The sequence below is a fragment of the Protopterus annectens genome, chromosome 8.part0 (assembly GCF_019279795.1).
Source record: "Protopterus annectens isolate FY-2018-M chromosome 8.part0, PAN1.0, whole genome shotgun sequence".
Lineage (NCBI taxonomy): Eukaryota > Metazoa > Chordata > Ceratodontiformes > Protopteridae > Protopterus > Protopterus annectens.
Genome location: NC_056741.1, coordinates 871014372 through 871041707, shown reverse-complemented (window position 1 = coordinate 871041707; position 27336 = coordinate 871014372). Strand labels below are relative to the sequence as shown.

At 43.0% G+C, this 27336-nt stretch overlaps 1 protein-coding gene across 1 annotated transcript in view; it reads left to right on the top strand.

Moving 5' to 3' along the window:
• LOC122809125 overlaps nt 1-27336 on the top strand; it is a 3089885-nt gene that overhangs the window by 322554 nt on the left and 2739995 nt on the right. The window contains exon 2 of the mRNA XM_044080384.1: nt 8080-8214. The gene's annotated coding sequence lies outside the window, so the exon portion shown is untranslated. The remainder of the gene's footprint in view (nt 1-8079; nt 8215-27336) is intronic.

Genomic DNA, 27336 nt, shown 5'->3' with positions numbered 1-27336 from the left:
TGAAACCGAAGTCTTCTTGAAAGCTAAGTACCCCGTTGGAGAAACTTTTCTTGCCTCAGACCGATGTCAGACAAAGTTAATAATTGTATTTCATGTGGGAAGCAAATACCGCATAAGGATTTCCATTCCCTCTGTATTCCTTGTTTTAGGCCCAGACCACGACATCTCGGTCTGTCGCTTTTGTGCTACATTCAACAAACGCACCATTAAGCGTCGGGCGGAGTTCGCCCAGCATTATTTTGGCAAAACATTTAACTACATTATGTCGTCGGATACTCCGACTCCAGTTTTGTCTAAAAAGCGCAACGATAAGGACCGACACACGAGGTCCGCGGCCTCTACCGACACCACGCCAAAGCCGACTACACGTGGTCCGGTTCTCAGCGAGGCGCCTACGCAGCCCCTGACTACAGACGACACTTCATTGGCGGTGTCTCCTGTGCCCGAGGTCGCAGGCTCCTTGGCCCACACCCCGACTACAGATACCGAAGCCACTCTTGGCGGTGAATCTCAAAATGTGGACAGGTCTACCTCCTCTCAAGGTGTCTTCAGACCTTCCTCTTCTTTTTCCATCAAGGCTTTCACTAAGTCTAAAGCAGCCATGCATTCTAAGAGACGAGCTACACAGGGCCCATCTCCATGCCCCATGCCTGAAAAACAAATGCTTAAAATGGCTGAGGATTTAATTACTCTTATCAGGGGTTCTCAACCCCCCCCCCCCCGGACAAAAGGCCCAGAGTGGAGGAAGAATCCCCCTCCTGTGATCAGGGCTCCATTATTTCAGAGCACTCTGATGAAAAGGAACATTCTTAGTCCCCTTTTGAAGATTCTGATGCAGAGGAGTCCATTCCCTCTGTATCCCCCCCAGAGGATTACTCATTTGGGGAAACTTCGCATACCTTAAGGGAACACTTCCACTGGGAAGGCCAAGATTATTCAGATTCCAAGAAAAGGCTTAGGGAATTTCTCTTGCTACCTCAGCACAGGCCTCTCGCTATACCTCCTGTCTTGGACATACTAGATGATGTGTACTCGGAGGCCTGCCTTAACCCGGATTCTCTACCTCCAGCCCCAGTCAAGCCTGACAGGTACTACAGGGTTCCTGACTCACACCAATTTCTATACAAAAGCCATGCTGCTGACCCAGAAACCATCTCACAGGGCCCCAAGGGAATTAAGGCCTCCAATTCTAAAAATCCATTACCTTCTGAGAGAGATTCCAGATCCTTAGAAAGGTGGGGAAAAAAGGTATATACCTCTGCTACCTTAACCATGAGGGCATTAAACTGTCAGTTCCATATGCTAAAATACCAACAGTTTTTGTTATCACAATTGAAAGTAAAATGTCACAACCTGAACAACCAGACTTGAAGGAGTTGCAGGATTTGATGCATAGTGCAGAACAAGTGGGTAAACATACCTTACAATGTGGTTTTGATGCTTTGGAGGCCTCATGTAGAGCTGCTGTTACAGGATCAGTCATACGTAGACATGCCTGGCTCAAGGAACAAACCTTGCCAGATCATGTCAAAGCTAAATTACTAGATGCCCCTCTACAAAAGGATGTATTATTTGGTGCTAATGCTGAGGAGGTATTAAGGAAAATGGAGGAAAAGGCTAAATCTATGCAAACTGTGAAAGATTTTCTACAGGTACAACCCCCACGTTTCAGTAGAAATTGGCCTTCCAAAAATTGGTCCTTTCCAGCCACGGACAGACCCCAAAGAGGTAGATACAGGCGCCCGAGGGGCAGAGGACAATCCCAAGGATCGTTTAGAGGCAGACAATGGCAATCTCCTACACAAAGAGGTGGTGAGGATAACTCGCAACCATTCAGAAAGCAAGCCCAATGACTTTCCCCTTTGTATGCCAAGCAAGATTCAAATGGCAGCACCCTTAGGAGGAAAACTGGCATTATTTTCAAAAAATTGGCATATTGTCACAAAAGACAAATGGATCCTGGACATTATAAACAAAGGCTACAGATTCCATTTTCACACCCTTCCAAAAATGCGAGGCATGCCAAACCTGCCACACAATCAAAGGGCAGAGGCACAAAGGCAAATTACAGATCTCATAGACATGAAAGCTATTCAAGAGGTACCTACATCTAACAAGGTCAAGGTTTTTATTCCAGACTATTCCTGGTACCAAGGAAGGGAAAAGATTGTAGACCTATTTTGGACCTATCCATCCTAAACACATTTCTACTCGTACCAAAATTCAAGATGCTCACTCTACAGTAGCTTCTTCCCATGCTGGGCAAGGAGTCTTGGCTGGTAACATTGGACCTCAAGGAGGCATACCTGCATGTCCCAGTCAGACAAAATTGCAGAAGATACCTCAGATTTCTTGCAAGTTCAACCCATTATCAATTCTCTGCATTGCCCTTTTGGCTTATCTACTGTGCCCAGAGTATTCACGAAATGCCTGGCATCAGTAATTGCCTACTGCAGACTTCAAGGGATACAAATATACCCCTATCTGGACGACTGCCTGATCCAAGCGGACAGCAAGCACATTCTTCTGAAACATCTGGCTTATGTAATAATGTTGTTGAACTCTCTGGGATACACAGTCAACAAAAAGAAATCAAGGCTAATACCCTCTCGAAAGATAATTTTCCTGGGTGCCAACTTGGACACAAACACCCAGATGGCCTACCTCACGCCAGAGAAGCAGGGGCTACTAAGTCAATACTTCAGAACACTAGCAAATTGCACCAGGCTGACTGCAAGGAAAATCCTGCAGGCTCTGGGATTCATGGCATCTTGCATCTTACTAATCCCATGTGCAAAGCTGCATATGAGAAAACTTCAGTGGTTCCTGAAAAAACTATGGTCTCAACACAGCCACAGTTTGGAAACAATAATACCACTTATTCCATGTCTACAAAAGGAATTTCTGTAGTGGGCTCAAGCATGCCAAACAAACACTGGTCTTCCATTCAGCAAGCCTCAAACAAATCAAGTCATCACAACAGACGCCTCGGACTATGCCTGGGGGGTGCACATGGCAGATCGGTGCATTCAGGGCAAATGGTCCCAAAAAGAAAAGCACCTTCACATCAATCAAAAGGAAATGCTAGCAGTAATAAATGCTATTATAGCTTTCAAAAACCTTCTGCAACCAGGTCAACTATTGATAAGAACGGACAACACCACAGTTATGTGGTACATAAACAAACAGGAAGGAACGCATTCATACCCCCTATGCAGACTGGCCATGTCCTTTTGGAACATGGCCGTGGACTTACAAATCGAACTACAAGCACAGTACTTGCCAGGCAAAGAAAACACGCTGGCAGACAACCTAAGCAGAAATATGACAGACCCACACGAATGGAAGTTGCATCCAAAAGTTTTTACAGAAATAATCCAAGCATGGGGAAGGCCAGACATAGATCTCTTTGCCTCCCACAAAAATCACCAATTGGCAAAATTCTGCTCAAGGATTTTCCTTCCAAAGGCCTGGAGAATGGATGCTCTCTCTTTCAGTTGGACATCAATGACAGTTTATGCCTTCCCACCTCTTCCTCTGCTGCCCAAAGTTCTATTGAAAACCAGAGCAGACAGACCAAAGATGATTCTCATTGCTCCAGACTGGCCAAGACCACACTGGTACCCACTCCTGAGGAGCCTGACGCATTCCCCATCATGGACCCTGCCTCTAATGCCTCTTCTCCTGACTCAGCACAGCTTCAAAACTCTTCACAGCCAGCTAAAAACACTCAATCTAGCCGCATGGTAGATTCCTTAGCATCACAACAGACCCTACTCTCCAAGGAGGTGCAGGATGTCATTTTGGAGGCTAGAAGGCCGTCAACTAGAAAAGCTTACTCCGCAAAATGGAAACGGTTTTGTGTCTGGAATGAGAAAAAGGGTCAGGATCCTGGAAAACTGAATTTACCTCAGATACTACAGTATCTAGCTGAGCTGCTAAGCAGTGGACTTTCATTCTCCTCCATCAAAATCCATGCCTCAGCCATTTCTGCAGAATACAGCACTGATCCACCCTTATTCTCTCACCCTCTCTTAAGACAGTTCCTCAGAGGGGCTAAGAATCTAAGGCCCCCAAGGAAACAACCAATACCTGCTTGGGATCTCAATTTCATTCTGGAAAAACTGACCTTGCCTCCCTTTGAGCCAGCTGCCTCATCAGATTTGCAATATTTATCCTGGAAAACAGCTTTCCTTCTGGCTATTACCTCAGCTCGTAGAGTTTCAGAACTACAAGCTCTCATGGCTGTGCAGCCTTTTATCATCTTCCATCAGAACAGAGTTTCCTTACGAACCAACCCGTCCATTATGCCTAAAGTGGGTATCCAGGGTAGCTTTGAATCAGGCCATACACTTACCTACCTTTTATCCTAATCCTCAAAACAAAGGGGAGAGATTACTACATTCCTTGGACATCCACAGACAACTGCGTTATTATTTGGACAGAACAAAGCCTTTCAGAAAATCAGAACAACTCTTTGTGTCCTATGCTGTAGGAGCTCAAGGAAAGCCAATTTCCAAACAGACAATCTCAAAATGGATAGCCCACTGCATACGCTTTTGCTATTCTTTTCATGGCAAAACTGTGCCTACAGGCATCAGATCTCACTCCACAAGGGCCACAGCTACCTCCGCAGCTTTCCTCAGAGGAGTTCCTACCAAAGATATTTTGGAAGCAGCCACTTGGAGTTCTGTGCATACCTTCTCCAAGCACTACCGCCTACCATTATACTCCAAAACTAGAGCAGGCTTTGCCACTGCAGTCTTGCAGGGCATCCTGGCTCCTCCTAGTTCCACCTAGTGCCTACCACCCCTTTCTTAGCTTTGGGATTCTACCCATCTGTTATGACTGCAGCTGTATGCACGATGAACATAGTACAGTTTTGTACCTACCATAAATGTAGATGTTCGAGTGCTAATACAGCTGCAGTCCAGGTTTCCCTCCCTCCTTCCCCTCTTGGGACAGGCCTATGGGCTAACACCTCCTCATACAACTTGATTGGGGTATTCATTTATGGTGTATTTGCTTGCAACTACTGTATTTTGATTATATTGCATTGCTTTATTACACAAATTTATGTATTGCCTTCCTTTTGGGGGCACCTGACATCTGGGGCAAGAAAAACTGAAGAAAATGGCGTCGGCTGGTTCCTTTATACCCCTGTCGGACTGACGTCAGGGAAGAAGCGACGAGAACCGACGCCGGACCTAGACTTTGGAATTCAGCCGACCGAGGACCCGCCTGACGGCAGGAGAACCCATCTGTTATGACTGCAGCTGTATTAGCACTCGAACATCTACATTTATGGTAGGTACAAAACTGTACTTTCTTCAGTCTCTGACAGCTCCTCCCTTTGAGGCCTGCAACTTCAGTGGATCTGAAATGCAGTTTTTCTTGTTGCCATCACTTCGTCCAGAATGGTTTCGGAACTTCAAGCCCTTTGTGCCAAGCCACCATATCTAATATTTCACAAAGATAGAGTTTCACTCAGGACCAATCCCTCCTTTCTGCCCAAAATTGCTTCAGAGTCTAATATCAGCCAATCTATTAATTTACCAGTCTTCTTTCCAAATTACCAGAATAAAGGTGAATACAAGCTACACTCTCTCTAGACGTACATAGGCAACTGAGGTTTTATTTACACAGGACATCTGATCACAGGAAATCAGACCAGCTTTTTGTATCCTTTGCTAAACCCACTTTGGGAAAACCTGTATCAAAAGTCACTTTGTCCAGATGGATCTCACAATGTATCCTTTTGGCTTATGAGAGTTTTGGCCGGTCTGCACCTCAAGATGTCCTTGCCAATTCTACTCGATCGATCTCTACCTCTGCTGCTTTTCGATCTAGGGTGTCGTTGGATGACATTTGTTCAGCAGCCACTTGGGCTTCACCTCATACATTCATAAACCATTACAAATTGGATGTTGTCTCTAGAGGGAGAGCATCCTTCAGCTCTGCAGTGCTCCGGAATATCCTTCTATGAGGACCTCCCAAGAATTAGGTAGCTGGGGACTCTGTCCCATAGGTTGATGCACAAATGAAGTTAACTACTTCAGATTACGAAGTTATGTACTCACCATAACATTCCATCTGAGTAGGTAAACTTCATTTGTCAGCAACCGAACCCCCCTGTCCCCCTGATCCATATGGATACTCAAAGGAATCCTGCTTGTCATTGCGAATTGTCTTTAGGTTAGAGTTTGGAGGTGGTTCTTTGGTGTTCTATATTTTTATGCTGATAAGCAAACTCGATCTGAGGTCAGGAAGGGATAGCAGGGGGTTATGGGTAAAGGGGAGGAGCTTGGAGCTCGGATCTTAGCTGTTTGAAGCTGCCGGCTCAGATCCGATATGGATCCGATACCCATAGGTTGCTGACAAATGAAGTTTACCTACTCAGATGGAACGTTATGGTGAGTACATAACTTCTTATTTTCAGTTGTAGTGGTTGATGAGAGTGGACCTTGTCATCCTGATGTAATGTTAACTCTTCATTTCTCGTTATAGCAGTAAGTATAATGTCACTGTTGTGTTGTCAGATCTATAAAAGAATAATAATTTCTGAATAAATGTAATGTTTAGTTTGCCTTCATTATTGTGGTATACAACTGAGATTGATTTTTTTTCCCCGTTAGCATATTTACAACTCCCAGCAGTTAAACAGATATCAAATTTGTGACTGTTGGCATACTGGACAGTATTTAACTGCAACTTGGTCAGTTAAATATGAGAAAATTATTTTAAAATAAGCAGATTAAGCACATTTTGCTTCTCTTGTTCCAGTAATGTTCTCAAATTTAACATGTTTTCCTGCAGTATTGAATGTGTTAATTTTCACTCCCATGATTAAGCTCCATTAGAACAGTAACACTGTGTGGTCTGCCTTTGAAATTCTGTAGACCTGAATAAGAGAGGGCAACTTGCCTAAGAAACCTTTGTAGGCATGAAGGAATACAGACCAGAATAAGTGTTTTAGGCATGAATGAGTTAAAACTGAAGCTGCAGCTATTCCCTTGCCTTTCAAGCTGGGATCACAGGTTCCATTGTGTAGGTTGGGAGACATTTCCACGTGAGCTACTACACCAAAACCAAAAGGCCGCAGCCATGTTTCACCATTGAGTGGTGCGGCCGAAAAGGAGAAGAGCTCCAGCGTTGTACGCCAAAATGTAAACTGGTAAATGTAACATCCCTAATGAGCACTACCCAGCTGTATTCTATCAGTAGAGACAGCCATTGTAGAATAGTGATCATCATGGATGTACGAAGCACAGGGAAACCAGGTATACTATCTCTGCTTTTCCTTTGCTTCATACATCTGTGATAATCACTATTCTACTGCGTCCGTCTCTACTGTTAGAATACAGCTGGGTAGCATTTGCTAGGGATCATAGTATTTACCAGTTCACTCGGTGTACTATGCCATAGAATTCCGGCATTTTGGCCGCACCACTGTAAGGTGATGTGCTGCTTCGGCCTTTTGGTTTTGGTGTAGTAACTCGTTGGAAAATGTTTCACGACCTACACCCTGAAACACTAGGATCACACACAGCATTGTTTTATATGTAATTCTCAATATAATTTCTTTAAAATATTATACAAATGTGTTTAACTATTTTGAACGCATTGGTTGTATACTGGTTTCCAGGCAGGTGTCCTGGGTTTGTTTCCTAGCCAGTGCAAAAGATCAGGGCATCATCCTGTTCAGTGTAGTAGGGAGGTGAAAAACATTATTCCCATGAAGCTTTTCTTATGGAGAGAACATAAATATCCAAAACAGCTTGCATTTTAGGGATTGCCAATTACATTTGTCAAACTTAAAGGGGCTGAGGACATTTGTACTTTGATTTGCACTTTCTGTATATCTGTGCAGGTTTAGAAATGTTAACAGCAAAATGTCAGGCACTTAATGAGAGTTGCATTGCTGCTGTTGATATGCAGTTGTACTGGGTTAAAAAAAACTAGAAACTTCATCTTATATTTTACTATATTGGTGGTTTCACTTTCTTAGCTAATTATTGCCATATGTTAGGTAAGTGTTTGCATTCTAAAAGCAAATTAATTGTATCATTTTTGCATTAGGAATTTGGCTGTGGGGAGTGTGCAGCATGTCAAATCACAGAAGACTGTCAGCTCTGCACTATATGTCGACTTAAAGCAGAAAATAAAGAATATGATCACACCTGGAAGTGCATTAAACGTAGATGCCAGAAGATTGTGAGAAAGGTTTTGTATTGTATTATTCCTTCTTATGGTTTCCTGAGTAATAAAATGTAAGATGCAACACTGATAAAATATACACACATGCGCCATTAGCTGTGGCTGTATGTATAAATGTACACGTGATATGCATATATGTATGTGTATACAAACTGCTCAACGTGCACAAGTTCAAAATAAGAGTCTGCAGGTTCGATTTCAAAATACTAGTAAACGTAGTACATGAAACCTAATGCAATGCCTCAAATATTAAACCCATCTTTGTAAATATGTAGCTCTCAGCTTATAACCACCTGTAGTTTCTCTTATTTTATTTGTTTGAAGAGCTGTTATGTGATTGGTGCACTAATTTGTTTGAATGATGTATAAAAATGAATGGATTTGTATGGACTGTGTTCTGATGAAGTCTAAGTTATTTTAGATGAAAGCGCTAAACCTATGAATTTTATTGTTTTTTTATAATAAATAATATTTATAGTACTGGTTCATTATTTCACCTATCCAGTGGATTCTGTTGAACCCGTGCACTTTGAGCAGTTTGTATTTGTTGGGTTCGAGTTCGTATGTATGTGTATAGTTGTATCTTACCATGATGAGATGCTGTTGGATGTCATGCTATCACTTTGGGAATTGTCTGGAGTAGCTTTTCAGCACTAGCCAGGAACCAGAGCAGCCAACTGTTTCTTGGAGTAGCCTTTGATGTTGATTCTAAAAGTAATTAGTGCAACAATGAAGTTTATAAAGTCTTGGCATTTGACTTCCAGAGTTTTCATCCTTCCCATTCATGGCCAGACATATAACCTCCCAGCTGGACATCTGGGTTTTGAAACATCGACCCATGCCATCTTCATTTCTTCCTGGCTGCAGTGTGTTCAAGAGTGTGTGTCATTGCTCTGTCTGTTCATCATTGCAACCACTCTTTGCATGCTGGCCTGTTTTAGTTTTCGAACACCAAGACTAAATGTCAGATTCTGAAGAAAAACTTGACAAAAATACAGTATGTCGGAAATAAATCCACCACAAAGATTTCAGTAGCGAATATATGTATATTTTGTTTAGGGTCTAAACACAGTATGTCTAACTGTCCCTATTGTGCCCGGCTTGGAAAGAGGATAAAGTGGTGAGGAAAATTTTTTTAGGACTGTCTTAGTAGAATTTGGGTGTTTGGTCCTAGACCACCATGCAGTCAGCAAGGCCCACTGCTGACATCCCATGGAAAAGTAGCAGTACTTTGACGAGAACCATTGAACAATAAACACTAGGTGGCTAACAACTGACAGATGGGGCCAGAAAGCCCATCAGACATCTTTGCAGCCCACATATTTAGTGCTTGGTTTTTCCAAAGCCTCTGGCATAACCCTTCCATAGGTCACCATGTCCTTAGAATGGATGTAGACATGTCCTCAAAAGACAAACCCAATTATCTGTCTGTTGGTTAGGAGTCGTCTCCTTAGTTCACATGTTCTGTTGCCTAGATTGCACTTGCACGGTTTAGAACTGCATCCCCTTGGTGGTACACAGGGATATTGAGAGGTGTTCTGATCTGGATCTCATGTCCCTGCCCACTGTCTAATGCCTTTATATCAGTCCTTATATCCAAAAGTAGAACAATTCAGGCCAAACAAAAACAGATGTCTTCTGGATTGGCCTGCTTTTCCTTCTGTATCTGAGATTTCTCACAAGAATTTTCTTGTTGGCCTAGGACTCTCTCTGAACCAGACATCCATCCTTGGAGAGTTGGTGGTAGAGGTTCTGCCCTCAGAAAAGGAAAAAGGAATCCCTACTCCCTGAGGATTCTGATGCTTTGTTGACTAAATGTCTTGGCCCTCTCTGTGTTTGAGGCTTTCTTGTTCTGTGTATCTTTACCAGAGGTTGTGTCAATTGGGGAAAATATTCACAGAATGAGGGAAAATTGCAAGTGTAAGGCTAAGGAAGCTTCTAGGATTATTGCAGCCCAAGCATTTATGCCAGGAATGTTAGCCTCACTGCTATCATGACTGGGGCAGACCATCATACCAGCATAATTCTGGATGAGGAAAGCTATTGTACATTTCTAGCTGCACTGACTGTTTTTTTTTTTTGGTTTTGGAGATTGTAACTCTCAGCTGAGTTTTCTAATCCTCATGCAGCCCTCATGGTTATTACTTACAGATTCTTGTATTAAGCATGCTGTCAGTAATAGCAACCCTGAAAGATTCTTTTGCTAATGCATCCTTGGAGCAGCTTTCCCAACCTCCTGATTCTAGGAAGCTTGATAATTTTTTACATTATCGGTGACTGCCATACATTTACTAAAAACAAAAGTTTGATCGATCCAGTTGCAGTGGCAGTGAATTTCAGTACACAAAGCAGTTACTGCAGCGTTTAATAGGAACATATGTCCCTAAAACAGAGAGTGAGGTCCTAGACAAATTTAGCAAGAAAATGTGCACCTCTGCAGCTCTGAACTTCAGGGTTCTCAATTGCCAAATTCACATGCTGAAATACCTTGAATCCCTCTTCAGCTAGCTAAAGAAGGCAGAGTATGATAGAAGTCAAGGACCTGAAAAGGAAAGAGTGCCTGATTTGTACGGTATCACTCCATTAAATGTGGCTTTGATGCTGTGGATGCATAATGCAGTGCAGTAGCGTACAGGGTCATTGTTAAGGAGGCATACTTGGCTGTGGACATATGTACTTTGCTAAAGCAGAACTTTTAAATGACACTCTGGATAAGGAGATGTTCTTCATCTCACATTGCTGCAGTCCTTACACTTGGGTAGTCCGCTGTCCTCGGTCGGCCCGAATATCAAAGTATAAGGCTGCCGTCGGTCAAGGCGCATTTGACTGACATCAGGACGTCAGGGTACAAATGCGCATGACCGACGGCATATCCTCAGTCTTTTTTGCCGCATGGTCCGATGCAGAAGCAGTATTGCAAGTGCCGGTTGGCGTTCTGAAATTTTTCGATTTCGGAGTTTCAGACCGAGTCAAAGTTGGCTAAGTACCCCGTTGGGGAATATTTTAGTTTTTTCTTGCCTCAGTGGTTTACCGGATGTCAGAAAAAGTGAATAATTGTATTTCTTGTGGGAAACAGATACGCATAGAGACTATCATACTTTGTGTATTCCTTGTTTAGGGCCTGAGCACGATGTTGTTGGGTGTCGCTCTTGTGCTAGATTCAATAAGCGCACTATAAAGAGGAGATTAGATTGTGCCAGGTTAGTCTTCGGGAAGCGGTGCAATTATAAAATGCCGCCGGATGCTCCGGCCCGCTTCAAGAAGCGCAAGGACAAAGCAGTTAAGCCTAGGCTAGAAGAACCGTCCGTAGCGGACGCCGGTTCTTTAGAGGTGTCGGTGGAGCCGGTGGTTCCACCGGAGGTTTCTTTGGGATCCCAGGGAGAGACTTTGTTATTGCAGGATGTGGCCTCTCAGGAGGCAGGTCAGGGTGATGGGGCTTCTCAGGTTACTATACTCCCCTCCCTGCCTAGGGTGGTTAGGCCCTCTCCTTCTGTTTCCAAGGCTTCTCCCAGAGGCAGGCCAGGTTTAGCTTCAGTTGGTGTCACCCCTAGTTCTTCAGGAACTGTGCCCAAGAAGCATATGCTTAAAATGGCAGAAGATTTGATTACTTTGATTAGGGGTTCTTTGCCCCCTCCTGATAAGAGACCTAGGGTGGAGCCTGAGCTAGGGAGTTTTGAGCAGGCTTCGGATGTTTCAGAGTCTTAGGCTGAAGACTTGCAGGAGTACTCTCCTTATTCTGATTCTGATGTGGATGATTCTACTCCTTCTGCTTCTCCTCCTGAGGATTTTTCTTTTTCAGAAACTCTTCATTCCATGAGGGAGCATTTTAAGTGGGAAGGTCAGGACTTCTCTGATTCCAGGAAAAGGCTTAGGGAATTTTTGTTTTACCCCAGCATAGGCCTTTGGCTATACCTCCTGTTTTGGATGTAGTGGAAGATGTTTTTACAGAGGCTTCTCTTAATCCTGATTCTTTGCCTCCTGCTCCTGTTAAACCGGATAGGTATTACAGGGTGCCTGAAGCTCATAAGTATCTTTTTAAGAGTCCTAGGGCAGACCCAGAAACTGTTAGCCAGGGGCCTAAAGGTGTTAAGGCTTCGGTTGTCAAGAATCCGGTTCCTGCAGATAAAGAGGCCAGGGCCTTGGATAGATGGGGAAAGAAAGTTTATACTTCTTCCACTCTAGCTATGAGGGCTTTGAATTGCCAGTTTCACATGTTGAAATACCAAAACTATCTCCTTTCACAATTGAAGTCTAAGGTTGATGCTCTGGCGGAAGGTATTGATTGTAAAGAGTTACAAGATTTAGTACATGTTTCTGAACAGGTGGGTAAGCATTCTTTGCAATGTGGTTTTGATGCTGTACAGGCCTCGTCTAGGGTGGCTGCCACTGAGTCAGTTCTTCGCAGGCACGCCTGGCTGAGGGATCAAAATTTATCTGACCATGTTAAAACAAGGATTTTAGATGCTCCTTTACAATCTGATGTGTTGTTTGGTTCTCCTGTTGAGGCAGTTTTAAAGAAAATGGAAGACAAGGCTAAGTCTATGCAGACTGTTAAAGATTTTTTGCAGGTTCAGCCTCCAAAGTTTAGTAGAAATTGGCCTACTAAGGGGTGGGCGTATCCTTCTTATGATTCCCAGTCTAGGGGTAGATCTAGGCGTGGTAGGGGCAGAGCTCAGGGCTCTTTCAGGCCTAGAACAGGAGTTCTCCTGCACAGTCTTGGTGAGGGCAGGGGTCAGTCCTTTCGTAAACAGACCCAATGACCTACCTTTTCAGCTGCCAGAGCCTTCTCGTCTGGCAGCACCTTTGGGAGGAAGGTTGGCACTTTTCAAAGAAAATTGGAGTTTAATTACCAAAGACAGATGGGTATTGGATATCATACACCACGGTTACAGGTTTTATTTCCATACCTTGCCTCCTTTCAAAGGCATGCCAGACGTTCCTCCTCAACAAAGAATAGAGGCTCACAAGCAAATTTCTCTGTTACTCCAAATAGGGGCCATACAGCCGGTCCCTATGCCAGAAGTGGGCCTAGGATTTTATTCTCGCCTGTTCCTAGTACCAAAGAAGGGGAACACGTGGAGACCAATTTTGGATTTATCTATCCTCAACACTTATCTGGACATTCCCAAGTTCAAAATGTTGACGTTACAACAGCTTTTACCTCTGCTGGGCAAAAGATCATTGGATGGTAACTTTGGATCTCAAGGAGGCTTACCTTCATGTTCCTATCAGACTAAGTTGCAGGAAGTATCTGCGTTTTCGAGCTGGGACTTCTCACTATCAGTTCTCTGCATTGCCCTTTGGCTTATCTACTGCGCCCAGAGTGTTCACGAAAGTTCTGGCTCCAGTGATAGCTTTCTTCAGGCTAAAAGGAATACAGATCTATCCTTATTTGGACGATTGCCTGATTCTGGCTCAAGGAAGGGACGAACTTCTTCATCATTTGGAATATGTGATAGCAGTGCTAAGATGCCTGGGGTATTCTGTGAACGAAATAAAGTTCAGTCTACAGTCTAGTACCCTCTCAGGACATGTGCTTTCTGGGTGTAAGACTGAATACAGCATCCCAGATGGCCTTTTTGACCCCGGACAAACAAAAGAATCTTTCCCTTTACTTCCATCAACTATCTCATCAGTCCGGGCTGACTGCAAGGACAGTCCTTCAAGCCTTAGGGTTCATGGCATCTTGTATTCTGGTGCTTCCCAATGCCAAACTGCATATGAGGAAGCTGCAATGGTATCTCAAAAATGTATGGACACAGCACTGCCAGGATCTGGACACTGTCATTCAAATAATACCTTGCATTCAAAAGGAATTTTTGTGGTGGGCTCAGGAATGTCACCTAAACAAGGGACTCTCTGTGACCCGGCCAGAGGCGAGTCAGATTTTAACGACAGATGCCTCAGACAAAGCTTGGGAGCTCATCTAAATGGAAAGTGGATACAAGACAAGTGGCCTGCCAGACTACAACATCTACATATCAACTTGAAGGAGATGTTAGCAGTCCAGTTTGCATTAATAGCTTTCAAGGATTTACTTCTTCCAGGGCAGGTGTTGATTCTAACAGACAACACAACTGTCATGTGGTACATCAACAAGCAAGGGGGAACACATTCTTATCCTCTATGCAGGCAAGCAATGATTTTGTGGGAGACTGCTCTCAGTTTACAGCTCAATCTTCAGGCAAGGTTTCTGCCAGGAGCACAGAACTCCTTAGCAGATGTGTTGAGCAGACGAATTATGGATCCCCACGAGTGGAAATTGGATCCTCATGTTTTTCGGAAATTGACAGTGTCATGGGGAACTCCAGACATAGATCTGTTCGCTTCTCCACTAAACCATCAGCTGCCAAAGTTTTGCACGAAAAGGTTTCATCCCACAGCTTGGAAAGTGGATGCTCTTTCTTTCAATTGGAGCAATCTTCATGTGTATGCCTTTCCACCTCTGCCTCTCCTCCCAAAGGTACTTCTAAAGGTCAGACAGGACAAGCCAAGGATGATTTTAATAGCTCCAGATTGGCCTCGACAGCACTGGTACCCATTACTGAGAAGTCTGGTACGGAAGCCTCCATGGCCTTTGCCTTGATTCCACACCTGTTGTCCCAGGAGGACAGTCATTTGCTCAATGTCAAACTTCACTCTCTTCACCTAACAGCCTGGCATATTCTGTTTTGAACCATAGAGGGTCTCAACTTCCACAACAAGTTTTGAATGTGATTTTGGAAGCTAGAAGGCCTAGTACAAGGAAAGTGTACGCAGATAAATGGAAGATATTTTTATTTTGGAGTGCAGCAAAGGATTTTGATGTTTCTGAGCCTAATTTAAGTGTGGCTCTTCAATATCTTACTGAGTTACTGGACAAAGGTTTGTCCTTCTCTTCTATTAAGGTTCATGCTGCAGCAATTTCAGCTCACTATGATTGTGACCCACCATTGTTTTCTCATCCTTTGTTCAAGCAATTTCTTAAAGGGGCAAAGAATATAAGACCCCCACGTAGAGCTCCTACTCCTGCTTGGGATCTCAATTTTGTGTTGGAGAAACTCACTCTACAACCTTTTGAGCCTGCAGCTACTACTGAGTTGAAATATTTATCATGGAAGACTGCCTTTTTGTTGGCCATTACCTCTGCTAGAAGGGTTTCTGAATTGCAGGCCCTTATGGCGGTTGAGCCTTTCTTAACTTTCCATAAGGATAGGGTATCTTTACGTACTAATCCTTCCTTTATGCCTAAAGTGGTTTCTAGTGTGGCTTTAAACCAAACTATTCATTTGCCTACTTTTTATGCAAATCCCCAAAATAAACGGGAAAAGATTTTGCACACTTTAGATGTACACAGGCAGTTGCGATATTATTTGGACAGAACTAAAGGGTTCAGGCAGTCTCAGCAGTTATTTGTTTCTTTTGCTTTGAGTTCTCAGGGCAAGCCTGTGTCAAAACAAACTATTTCTAAGTGGATTGGGTTTTGCATTGCTTTCTGTTATTCCCATCATGGCAAGGAGATTCCAGCTGGGTTTAGGCCTCATTCCACTAGGGCTACTGCCACTTTGACAGCTTTTTTGAGGGGGGTGGCAACCAAGGATATTTTGGAGGCAGCTACTTGGAGTTCAGTGCATACTTTCTCTAGGCATTATCACCTACCACTTTACTCTAAGTCCAGGGCTGGTTTTGCCACTGCTGTTTTGCAGGGCATTTTGGCAGCTCCTGCTTCCTTATAGTTTGGCCATCCTCCCTTACCTCTGCTTTGGGATTCTACCCAAGTGTAAGGACTGCAGCAATGTGAGATGAAGAACATAGTACAGTTTTGTACCTACCATAAATGTAGATGTTCGAAGATCCACATTGCTGCAGTCCAATTTACCCTCCCTCCTTCCCCTCTGTAGTTAGAGGTGGTTGTGTGGGTTGGGTTGTAAATATTGTGTATATTGTATATATTGTACATATAATTAGTGCAAGGGTGATTGGTTGTTTGTTTGCTGTCTTTTGGTTTTGACCTTTATTTTTAGGGTCTTCTGACATCTGGGGCAAGAAAAGACTGAGGATATGACGTCGGTCATGCGCATTTGTACCCGGACGTCCTGATGTCAGTCAAATGCGCCTTGACCGACGTCAGCCTTATACTTTGATATTCGGGCCGACCGAGGACAGCGGACTACCCAAGTGTAAGGACTGCAGCAATGTGGATCTTCGAACATCTACATTTATGGTAGGTACAAAACTGTACTTTTCTCTTTGCTTTCACCTCTGCAGAGAAGGTGTTTAAGGGACTGGAGAAGAAAGAAAGACTAAGCAATCTGTGAAGAAGCCTTTCCTTTCTTCACCTTGTAGATATGTTAGAAATTGCCCCACAGACAGTTGCCTAGTCTCCCCAAGGCAATACAGAAGGAAATAACCAAAGGGTAAAAAAGGTAATCTAAGAAGAAATCTAGCAGACTGTAATGGAAGCCTTGTGGCCTCCATGACTGAAACTCCTAGAGAGGACAGCTCTGTCTCAATAGAGGTCATTTCACCCCCACCCCTTCTTTAATTCTGTCCTCTTCCTTCCTTTCTTTAAAAAAGAAATGAGTTAATCTAGGCTACTCCAGTAAGGCAGTGGGATGCTGTCACTCAGGGCAAATAGGTACTTCAGTTTTTATGACATAGGCTGCATTTTCTGAGTAGCCATTGCTTTGTATTTTTCCAGGGAACTAGTTGACATGGTTTTCCCATGTTATAAGAACTCTTATTCAGGGACCATAGAGTGAGTATCAGGGGAAGGACAACAGGCTTCTAGACTATTGTTAGTTACTTAAGAAGAAAGACTGCCGATGCACATCGTTGATTTGTCAAGTGTAAACAGATCTAAAAGTCTCATAATTCAGGATGATAGCATAGCAATGCCTTCTACATATCCTCCTGTCACAAGCTTACATGATCATATTGGACCTGTAGGTTTACTACCTTCACATACCATCCTCCCAGCCAGTGTGTACTGACACTTCCTCAGATTCAAAGCAGGAGTTCCCATTCTCAGTTTATCTCTCTGCCCTTTTTCCAAACATCTTTATTAAATTTTCCCATATGACAAAGGCAGCCTTACATTTATATAGATGAAAAACATACAAAATTATAGCACTTTAGTTGCAAACAGTTTACATCACAGACACCATTGAAACAACTGTAGTTGTAAACATCATACATCACTTGCAAACTTTCCAGTCATTGTCAGTTAAGCATTGTATGGCTCATTCAAATCCTGCCTCTTAAACTTCGTTCCCACAATTCCCATTTCTTCTTCTTAAGTTTTGCTTCCTCCCTTTTCTGAAGATCCCAGTTCCAGTTGTTTTATCTCTTACTATAGTTACTACTTCTAGTTAAGTTGGTCTAGACTTAGATTTCCATTTTCTAGTAATTTATTTTTTGGCAGCTACCATAATTAGACTCAGCAAGGCTTTACTGTGTCTGGGCAATACTGATTCTGTATCATAACTCAAAAAATAATTTCCCCAGTCAAATTTGCTCACCCAGCATGTCCAACAGAGCGACCTGCAGGGAATCCCTAAAGTTTGTCAGCTCATTACACTCCCAAAAAATATGTTCTCAGCTACCTCTTTCTTACCTGTTACACTTCCAACATTTGCTATCCACCTGAGGAAAAAGTTATTTGGAGTCTACTTGAGTATAAAAATACCTATGTATCGCCATACCCAACAGACCAAGACGCGTGCTTCCAAAAAAAGGGAAGCCAGGTAGTCCTCTGCCATAAACAAACTCTGCAATAGGAGGAGGAAACTGATGCAGTATAAGGAGACTGGAAAGTCTCCCTTATCAGCCTCAACAAAAAGTTGAGATCCCTCATCAAATTCTCTAAAGCTAGCTATGAAAACAGAATTGCAGCAGACCGTAAAGAAAACCACAAAGCCTTCTATAGTTATGTAAAGAATCTCCATGGCAATACCCAGATTTGCTCTGAGCTACTGCACAATGGTACCTCCTATACCGAGCCAACAGATATTACCAATATTCTGGCCGACAGAGTCAGTGCCAATATTAACCCTCCCCCCAAGGGACCAGTCAGTCACAATACCAGTAGATTGCCAGGCACCCAGTATTACTGCTGCACAGGTTAAAACAGCACTGTCTAAGGCCAAGAACACAGCTTCTATGGGACCTGATGATATTCCTGGCTGTATTCTACATGAAATACAGAGTGAACTGGCACCTCACCTGTGTGTCTTGTTCAGTCACAGCCTCACCTCAGACTTTGTTCCTACTAAATGGTGCACTGCTACAGTCATCAATTTCTACAAAAGAGGAGCGACTATAGACCCTGGTAACTATCGCCCCTTTAGCCTGACGAGTCTGATATGCAAAGCTATGGAATGCATCATCATGGACCTAATAAACAAGGATATAGGGAATCTCCAAACTCTGGATCCCACACAGTTGGATTTTGTGAATGGTAGATCATGCCTGCTCAACTTGGTCAGCTTCTCTGAGTTGGTCACCAGAGCTGTGGATGAAGGCAAGGTGGCTCATACAGCCTACCTTGATCTGGCCAAGGCCTTTGATACCATTCTCCACTCAGGAATCATAGAAAAACTCACTAAGCTAGGCATCAACCCCAGTATCACTAGATGGGTTGCAAACTGGCTCACAGGTAGAACCCACAGTCTGAAAGTAGCTGACTCCAAGTCTGACTGCCGACCAGTCACAAGTGGAGTCCCACAGGGTTCAGTCCTGGGTCCTCTCCTGTTTGGTGTCTACTTCTCTGAAGTCCAGGCCAACACGAAGGGACTCTGGCTGACAAAGTTAGCAGGCAATTTCAAGTTGGGAGCTATTACTGACTCCCCGAGTGATGTTGACATCCTACAGAAAGGCCCCACTGAGACCAACGACTGGTGTCAGAAACATGGCTTTAAGCTCAATGCCAGAAAATGTTGTTATCCCCTTTGGGAGAAACCCAGTTCCCATGAATTACCACATTGATGGTAGTCCACTGAACACAGAAGGCATTGCAAAAGATCTGGGAATACAGGTTGACAAAGTCCTTCTATGTGGCACATCTCATTACTTAGGGTTTTGTATCCAGGAAGAAAGCAGTCATCGTCTCACTCTACTCTTCCCTCATTAGGCCAGTCATTGAGTACAATGCCCCATTTGGCATGTACCTCATTAAACACCTTCAACAACTGGAGAGGCTGCAAAAGTACCTCAAAGAGAGGATTCTAGGTCTTAAACATTTGTCCTATATGGACAGACTCAAAAAAATCCAACTATTCTGTCTCATATCGCCTACTTGGAGACGATCTCTGCTTGACTTACAAAGCCATGTCTGACCCAGATCTGTTAGAAATGCTACTTTTAAAGAAATCCCAACCCCTCTGCGCCACATGCCCCAGAGACCTCAACCTCATTACCACAATCAACAGAATATGCTGGCAGGGACAGGTTCATAACCCAGAGACTGCCCATGCTATGGAATAGACTTCCCATACATGTCAAGCAGAGCACCTAACTGGCCTTCTTGAGAAATCTTGTTGAGTGGGTGGGAAATAGATAATTCACCCCAGGGATCACTCCAGTGGCTTTACTCAACAGTGGCACTGGGTACTAAGGTTGGTTAGCACGATGCCAGGGTAATCCTATGGCTAGGCTTGTAAAGGCCCCAGGGCCATTAGCCTAGTACACACCTATAAACCTATGTAAACACTTCTAGGCAAAGATCCTAAGTCATCTAGATTTTGTTACATATTTGGGAGATATTCATATATCCTCCCACTGTATGTTTGTGAATTGCTTATCCAGTTTCTCTTCCCAGTCCTTTCTAAGCTCCTCTTATTGATTCCTATAATTATGCAATATTTGATATGCTTCACTAATTATTCCTTTTTTTAATGGCAGCTTCTTTTCTAGATTCTTTTAAAAGCTCTACCAGTGCTGGTCTTTCATTTAGGAGCCTCCTGTTTCTTTCTCTTTGCCTATACTCTGAAATCAATCCTTGATAGGGAAGGCAATCTAACCTGCAGTCCAAATAAATTCTTGGCCTCCTCCCATTCTATTACATTTCACTTTCTAGTTATTTGCTCCCAATACTTTGGATGTTCTTCGTGTTTCACTGTTGCAGTCATTACATTTGGGTTCTTCGTGTTTCACTGCTGCAGTCATTACATTTGGGTAATCTGCTGGCAGGTTGCCCTGAGTCGGCCTGATTAACAAAGTCTTGGGTCCTGCTTCGGTTGCTGTCCCTTCCTCCATGACATTAGGTCGTCAGGGGTATAAAACATGCAGCCAACGCCATTTTCATCAGTTATTCTTGCAGCACGGTGCTCGAAGCAGAAGCAGTTCACAAGTGCCGGTCGGCCAACTCCTGAAATTTTCGTTTTTGAGTTTCAGAACCGAAGTCTTCAACCTAAAGCTAAGTAGCCCGTTGGGGAAACTTTTTCTTGCTCTTTACCGATGTCAGTAAAAGTTAATAATTGCATTACTTGTGGGAAGCAAATACCTCATAAGGATTTTCATTTGTACTGCATTCCTTGCCTAGGCCCTGATCACAACGTGCCTTGCTGTCACTTTTGTGCTAAATTTAACCAACGCACTGTTAAGCGGCAGTATATTTTTGCATCTAAATATTTTAGCTCAAGATTTAACCATCCTGAAATGTCGTCAGTTAGCAATCAGACTACTGGAATACACAAAAAGCACAAAGAAAAAGACAGAGACAGACCGCCAAGGTCCAAAACAGACGAAGCTTCTCCTAAGCCAGTCACCGGTTCGCCGGTACTCAGTGAAGCACTTTTGCAGCCCCTGATACCCACTACTTTTGATTCGCAGGCCTCTACTGAGACCCATTCGGAGTCCGGTATGCTGCGAGACACTTTAAGTATTGACTCTGCGGATGTCTCTACCTTAGATGGGTCCAGAGCCGCGGAACAGGCACCGGCTTCTGAGGGTGTTTTCAGGCCTAAAGATTTGTATATTAAACCCGACGCCATCTTCAAAACCTAGGCCAAAATCAACTTTTGTATATAAAAAAACGACGCTTGGGCCACGTGCACAGGCCCCCTATGCCTAAAAAACAAATGATCAATATGGCTGAGGATTTAATTACTTGATCAGGGGTCCCCAACCCTCTCTTGCTAAGAGGCCTAGGCAAGGCACTGATTATGAATCTTCAGATCAGGTTTCCATTTCTTGTGATTCCTCTTCTGATCAGGAATTATCTATTCCACCTTCTCCTCCTGAGGATTTTTCTTTTGGAGAAACTTTGCATACCTTAAGGGAACATTTTCATTGGGAGAGTCAGCATTTTTCAGAATCTTAAAAGAGGCTTTAGGGATTTCCTCCTTCTTCCTCAGCATAGGCCTTTGGCTATACCTCCATTTCTAGACATTGTTGATGATGTTTTCTCAGAATCCAGCATGGCTCCTGATTCCCTGCCTCCGGCTCCTAGTAAGCCAGACAGATATTGCAGGGTTCCTGACTCCCACAAATTCCTTTTTAAAAACCCTTCTGCTGACCCTGAAAGCATTTCTCAGGGTCCCAAGGGTGTTAAGGCTTCTACTGCTAAAAATCGTACCCCTTCTGAAAGAGATTCCAGGGCGCTAGATAGATGGGATAAGGAGGTTTACACGTCTGCAACCTTGGCAATCAGGGCTTTAAACTGTCAATTTCGTATGCTTAAATATCAGCAACATGTCATGGGCTTACTTAAACAGAAAATTGTTGATTTCTGACTGTGTGGAAAATAGAGCTACAAGAATTTATTGCATTTAGCTGAACAAGTTGGAAAGCATACTTTGCAATGTGGGTTTGATTCTTTGGAGGCCTCTTGCAGGGCCGCTGTAACTGGATCTGTGATAAGAAGGCATGCTTAGCTCAAGGAACAAAATCTGCCTGATCATGTTAAAGCAAAATTGTTGGATGCTCCTTTACAACAGGACAGTCTATTTGGTAATAAGGCTGAAGAAGTTTTGAAAAAGATGGAAGACAAAGCTAAATCTATGCAAACTGTAAAAGATTTCCTACAAGTGCAGCCACCCAGGTTCAGTAGGCACTGGCCTACTAAGAATTGGTCCTTTCCAGTACCCACTAGAGCCGCTCAGGTCAAACCCAGACATTGCAAAGGCTCCAGGTTTCAGTCGCAAGGAACTTACAGAACAAAACAATGGGGTGCCTCCACCTCCAAATCTGGAAGTAGCAAGGCACCTCCGTACGGTAAACAGTCTCAATGACTTTCCAATGCAATCACCAAGCACTTATCTTTTGGCCGCTCCTTTGGGGGGGAAACTGGCACTTCATGCAAGAAACTGGCAACTGATTACGCAGGACAAATTGATTTTAAATATAGTATCCCAGGGATACAGATTTCATTTCCACACTTTGCCAATCCCAAACGGATGGCCAGATCTGCCTCCAAATCAGTGGCCAGAGTCCCAAAAACAAGTTATGTCCCTCATGAATGTGGGGACTATTCAACCAGTACCAGAAAAGGAAAAGGGACAAGGTTTTTATTCAGGACTTGTCCTGGTACCCAGAAAAGACAAATCATGGTGTCCAATTCTGGACTTATCCATTCTAAATACATTTCTGGACATTCCAAAATTCAAGATGCTGACTCTCCAACAGTTACTATCTATGCTAGGTAAGGTTGCCTGGTTGGTAACTCTTGACTTAAGAGGCTTACCTGCATATCCCAATCAGGGAATCTTGCAGAAGATACCTCTGCTTCAAAGCAGGCTATTTGCATTACCAGTTCTCTGCATTGCCCTTTGGCTTGTCCACTGCGCCCAGGGTCTTCACAAAGTGCCTGGCACCAGTAATTGCATTTTGCAGGCAAAGAAATATTCACATTTATCCATACCTGGACGATTGTCTAATTCAGGCAGAAAACAAGGACACACTTCTAAAACATCTGGCGTTTGTAAAAAGGCTTCTAACTTGTCTAGGGTACACCATAAATGAAAATAAATCACAACTGGTACCCTCTCAAATAATTACATTCATGGGTGCAAGCTTGAATACAACTGCCCAGATGACTTACCTTACGCCAGAAAAACAAATTCAATTGATAACTTACTTCAAACAGGTGGCCACAAAAACCCAGCTATCTGCAAGACAAATTCTGCAGGCCTTGGGGTTCATGGCCTCCTGCATTCTTCTAATTCCATATGCAAGACTGCATATGAGGAAACTCCAGTGGTACCTCAAAAGCTTATGGAGTCAACATCGTCACAGCCTGGAAACAATGATTCCTATCATTCCTTGCCTGCAGCTAGAGTTCCTATGGTGAGCAGAGGCCTGCCACCAAAACAAGGGACTGTCATTCATTCCACCCCCTGCTGTCCAAACTTTGACTACAGACTCATCAGATTATGCTTGGGGGGCGCATTTGGCAGGGCGATGCATTCAGGGCCAATGGATCCCAAATCAAATGCACCTACATATCAATCAGAAAGAGATGCTAGCTGTACGGAATACTCTGACAGCTTTCAAGGACTATCTTCATCCAGGACAACTACTGATAAAGACAGCCAACACCACAGTCATTGGTACATAAACAAGCAGGGGGGGGGGTACACATTCCTACCTCTTTTGCAGACTAGCCATGGCATTGTGGAACACGGCCTTGACTTTTCAAATACATCTACAAGCTCAATTCCTGCCAGGAAAGCAAAATACTCTGGCAGACGAACTAAGCAGAAATCTTATGGACTCACACAAATGGAAACTGGATCCACAAATCTTCAGCATGTTGACAAGCAAATGGGGGAGCCCAGACATGGATCTTTTTGTCTCACCCCAAAACTATCAGTTGTACAAATTCTGCACAAGAATTCATCACAAAACAGCTTGGAAAGTGGATGCTCTATCCTTCAGCTGGAAAAATCTATCAGTCTATGCCTTCCCCCCTCTGCCTCTGCACTCCAAGGTCTTACTAAAAGTCAGACAGGAAAAACCAAAAATGATTCTGATTGCTCCAGACTGGCCTCGCCAATACTGTTACCCGGTCCTACGCAATATGTCACACCTTCCTCCGTGGTACCTGCCTCAGACACCTTACCTACTGTCTCAGCAGAACTATCAAATTCTGCACACACAGCTCCAAACTCTGAATCTTGCAGCATGGCTAATCAACTAATTTCGGCAGTTACATCTCTCAGCAAACCTGTGATGGATGTCATTTTGAAGGTTAAAAGGCCTAGTACTAGAAAATCTTATGCTGACAAAAGGAAAAGATTCTGTGCCTGGAACCAAGCACAAGGAATAAGTACAGCAATGCCCAATATTCCTCAGATTCTACAATACTTAACTGAGATGCTTCACAAGGGCCTATCTTTTTCTTCATAAAAATCCATGCCTCTGCCATTTCACCTCATTACAACACGGAGCCTCCTTTCTTTTCTCATCCTCTGCTAAAGCAGTACCTCAGAGGGGCCAAAAATTTAAGACCTCCCAGGAGAGCACCAACTCCTGCATGGGACCTCAATTTTGTTTTGGAAAAACTCACTCTACCTCCTTTTGAGCCAGCTGCTACTGCAGACCTAAAATTTCTCTCTTGGAAAACAGCTTTTCTTTTAGCAGTCACTTCAGCTAGAAGGATTTCAGAACTACAGGCTCTTATGGCAGTGGAGCCTTTCATTATTTTTTACCCGGATAGGGTGGCTCTCAGGACCAATCCATCCTTTATGCCTAAAGTGGTATCTAGTGTGGCCCTTAATCAGACCATTCATCTGCCAACCTTCTTCCCAAATCCACAGAACAAGGGTGAGCAGATTCTGCATTCATTGTATGTGTACAGACAACTAAGATTCTACTTAGACAGGACAAAATCTCTTAAGAAAATCTGAACAATTACTGGTGGCATTTGCTGCATGGGTAGAGGGAAAGGCTATTTCAAAGCAGACTATTTCCAAGGGGATAAGCCATTGTATTCATTTCTGCTATATGCACCATGGTAAACCTGTCTCCAAGGGGATCAGATCTCATTCCACCAGGGCTGCATCTACTTCTGCAGCCTTTCTCAGAGGGGTTTCTACCAGAGACATTCTAGAAGCTGCTACCCTGGAGCTCAGTTCATACGTTCACCAAACATTACCATTCACCTCTCTTGTCTAAATCCAGAGCAGGCTTTGCCACTGCTGTCCTGCAGGGCCTTATAGCTGCTCCTAATGCTGTATAAATCCATCCTCCCAACCATAGCTTTAGGATTCTACCCAAATGTAATGACCAACAGTGAAACACGAAGAACATAGTACAGTTGTGTACACTTACCATAAATGTAGATGTTCGAGTGTATTCACTGTTGTAGTCCTGGTTACCCTCCCTTCAGCCCCGTTTTTTTCTCTAACTATACCTCTCATTTCTGTTACTATCTTTAAAAGCCTTATTGGTGTATTTGCTTTCGTTTGGAGGTATATGTTTTGTGTTTTTTATTCTACATATATATGTATATATTTTGCTCCCCATTCGGGGGGGCTCCTTACATCTGGGGTAAGAAAAACTGATGTAATGGTGTCGGCTGCATGTTTTATACCGCTGACGACCTGATGTCTTGGAAGAAGGGACAGCATCCGACGCAGGACCCAAGACTTTGTTAATCAGGCCAACTGAGGGCAACCTGCCAGCAGATTACCCCAAATGTAATGACTGCAACAGTGAATACACTCGAACATCTACATTTATGGTAAGTGTACACAACTGTACTTGCCACAACCCGTTACTTAAATTCCTCTCTTTTCAACTGATGGATGGGAGAGTGCCAGTGTCTCATTTTTATTTCATTACCTTACATTTTTATTTTAGTTATTATTGGCACATGATCTGAAATACTTATTGGGTGTGTTTCAAGACCTTCAGTCAAATGTACATTTTTCCTGTGAGATACAAAACTGGGCTAAGCTAGGTAGAGTTTATATCTTGGTGAGTAATATGTATGTTCACTCCGAACTCCTAGTACTGAATTCACATCTTCTATGCCAAACATTTTCATAAATTTCTTCAAAAATCTACCTTCCTTAGTTACATTTTCCCTTCTAGACACCCCAGACATCTTCACTGTTGCAAACCAAATTCCATTCTCTACCTCTAAGTAATATTCCTTGCTGAGAGCTGATTGCTTCTCCCAGGATTTTCCTAATCTCCATTAGAGCAGTTTTAGGGGGGATGTAAATTTATGCCAGTGTATTTCCTTCTCCTTAGCCAGTAGCCCTTTAATACTGTGCATCTTCTATTATTATCTTTTTTCCTCTTCTCCTCTTGCAATTACTGTAAGTATTCCTATTTCCTTTGTCCCACATATTCAGCTGAATAACCATTCTGAAAACCTTTCAGTATCAAATTCACATGTTTAGTTCTTTCCATGTGTGTCTCCTGTAGCATAGCTGTTTGCACTATACATTTTTAATATAGTTTACTACTCTTTTTATATATATCTGTTAAGACCGTTCAGATTGAAAGAAATTACAGAAAGCATAATTTTCTTATATAGTTATTACCACCTTTTATATATACCTGCTGTTTTGCTAAATGTCTAGTACCAAGTTTTGTTACATGTATATACTGTTTGGCAGGTTGGTCTTTTATACAGTTGTTTCTTGTCGTATCCATTTGTGCCTATATCACATCTTACATAACTTTTTTTTTGAAAGCCCTCAAACAGAACAACCCCCCCCCCCCAAAAAAAAAAAAAAAACCCTCCTAAAACCTATGAACATAACAATAACACACAAAACTATGTACATCTTCAAGTATTGAAAGTTCATAGCTGCACAGACAGGCTAAAGTTAAGCAAAATAAAGGTTAGGCATGCTAAGATGTATGGTGTACAGCCTGTGCTATTAGTAAGTGCTGTTTGATTTTGTATATCTGTATAACTCTCCCAGTTGAGAAAACACTTGAATGCTTTCAGTAATCATTTTGTCCAAGCCATTTCTCTTTTATCAAATTGTCTTCCACTGACATGCAAACCAGACACAAAATTGCTTAAGGGTACCTTGTTTAACAGAAAAAAAAACCTTGCAATACTCAATATTTTTTCATTTACATGCTTTGTAATAATCCTGTTAACTGGGTACTACCTAAGGTTTGGGTTTTTACCCAGTCATTTCCCTATGCAAGCATGTTGAAAAAGCACACTGATTT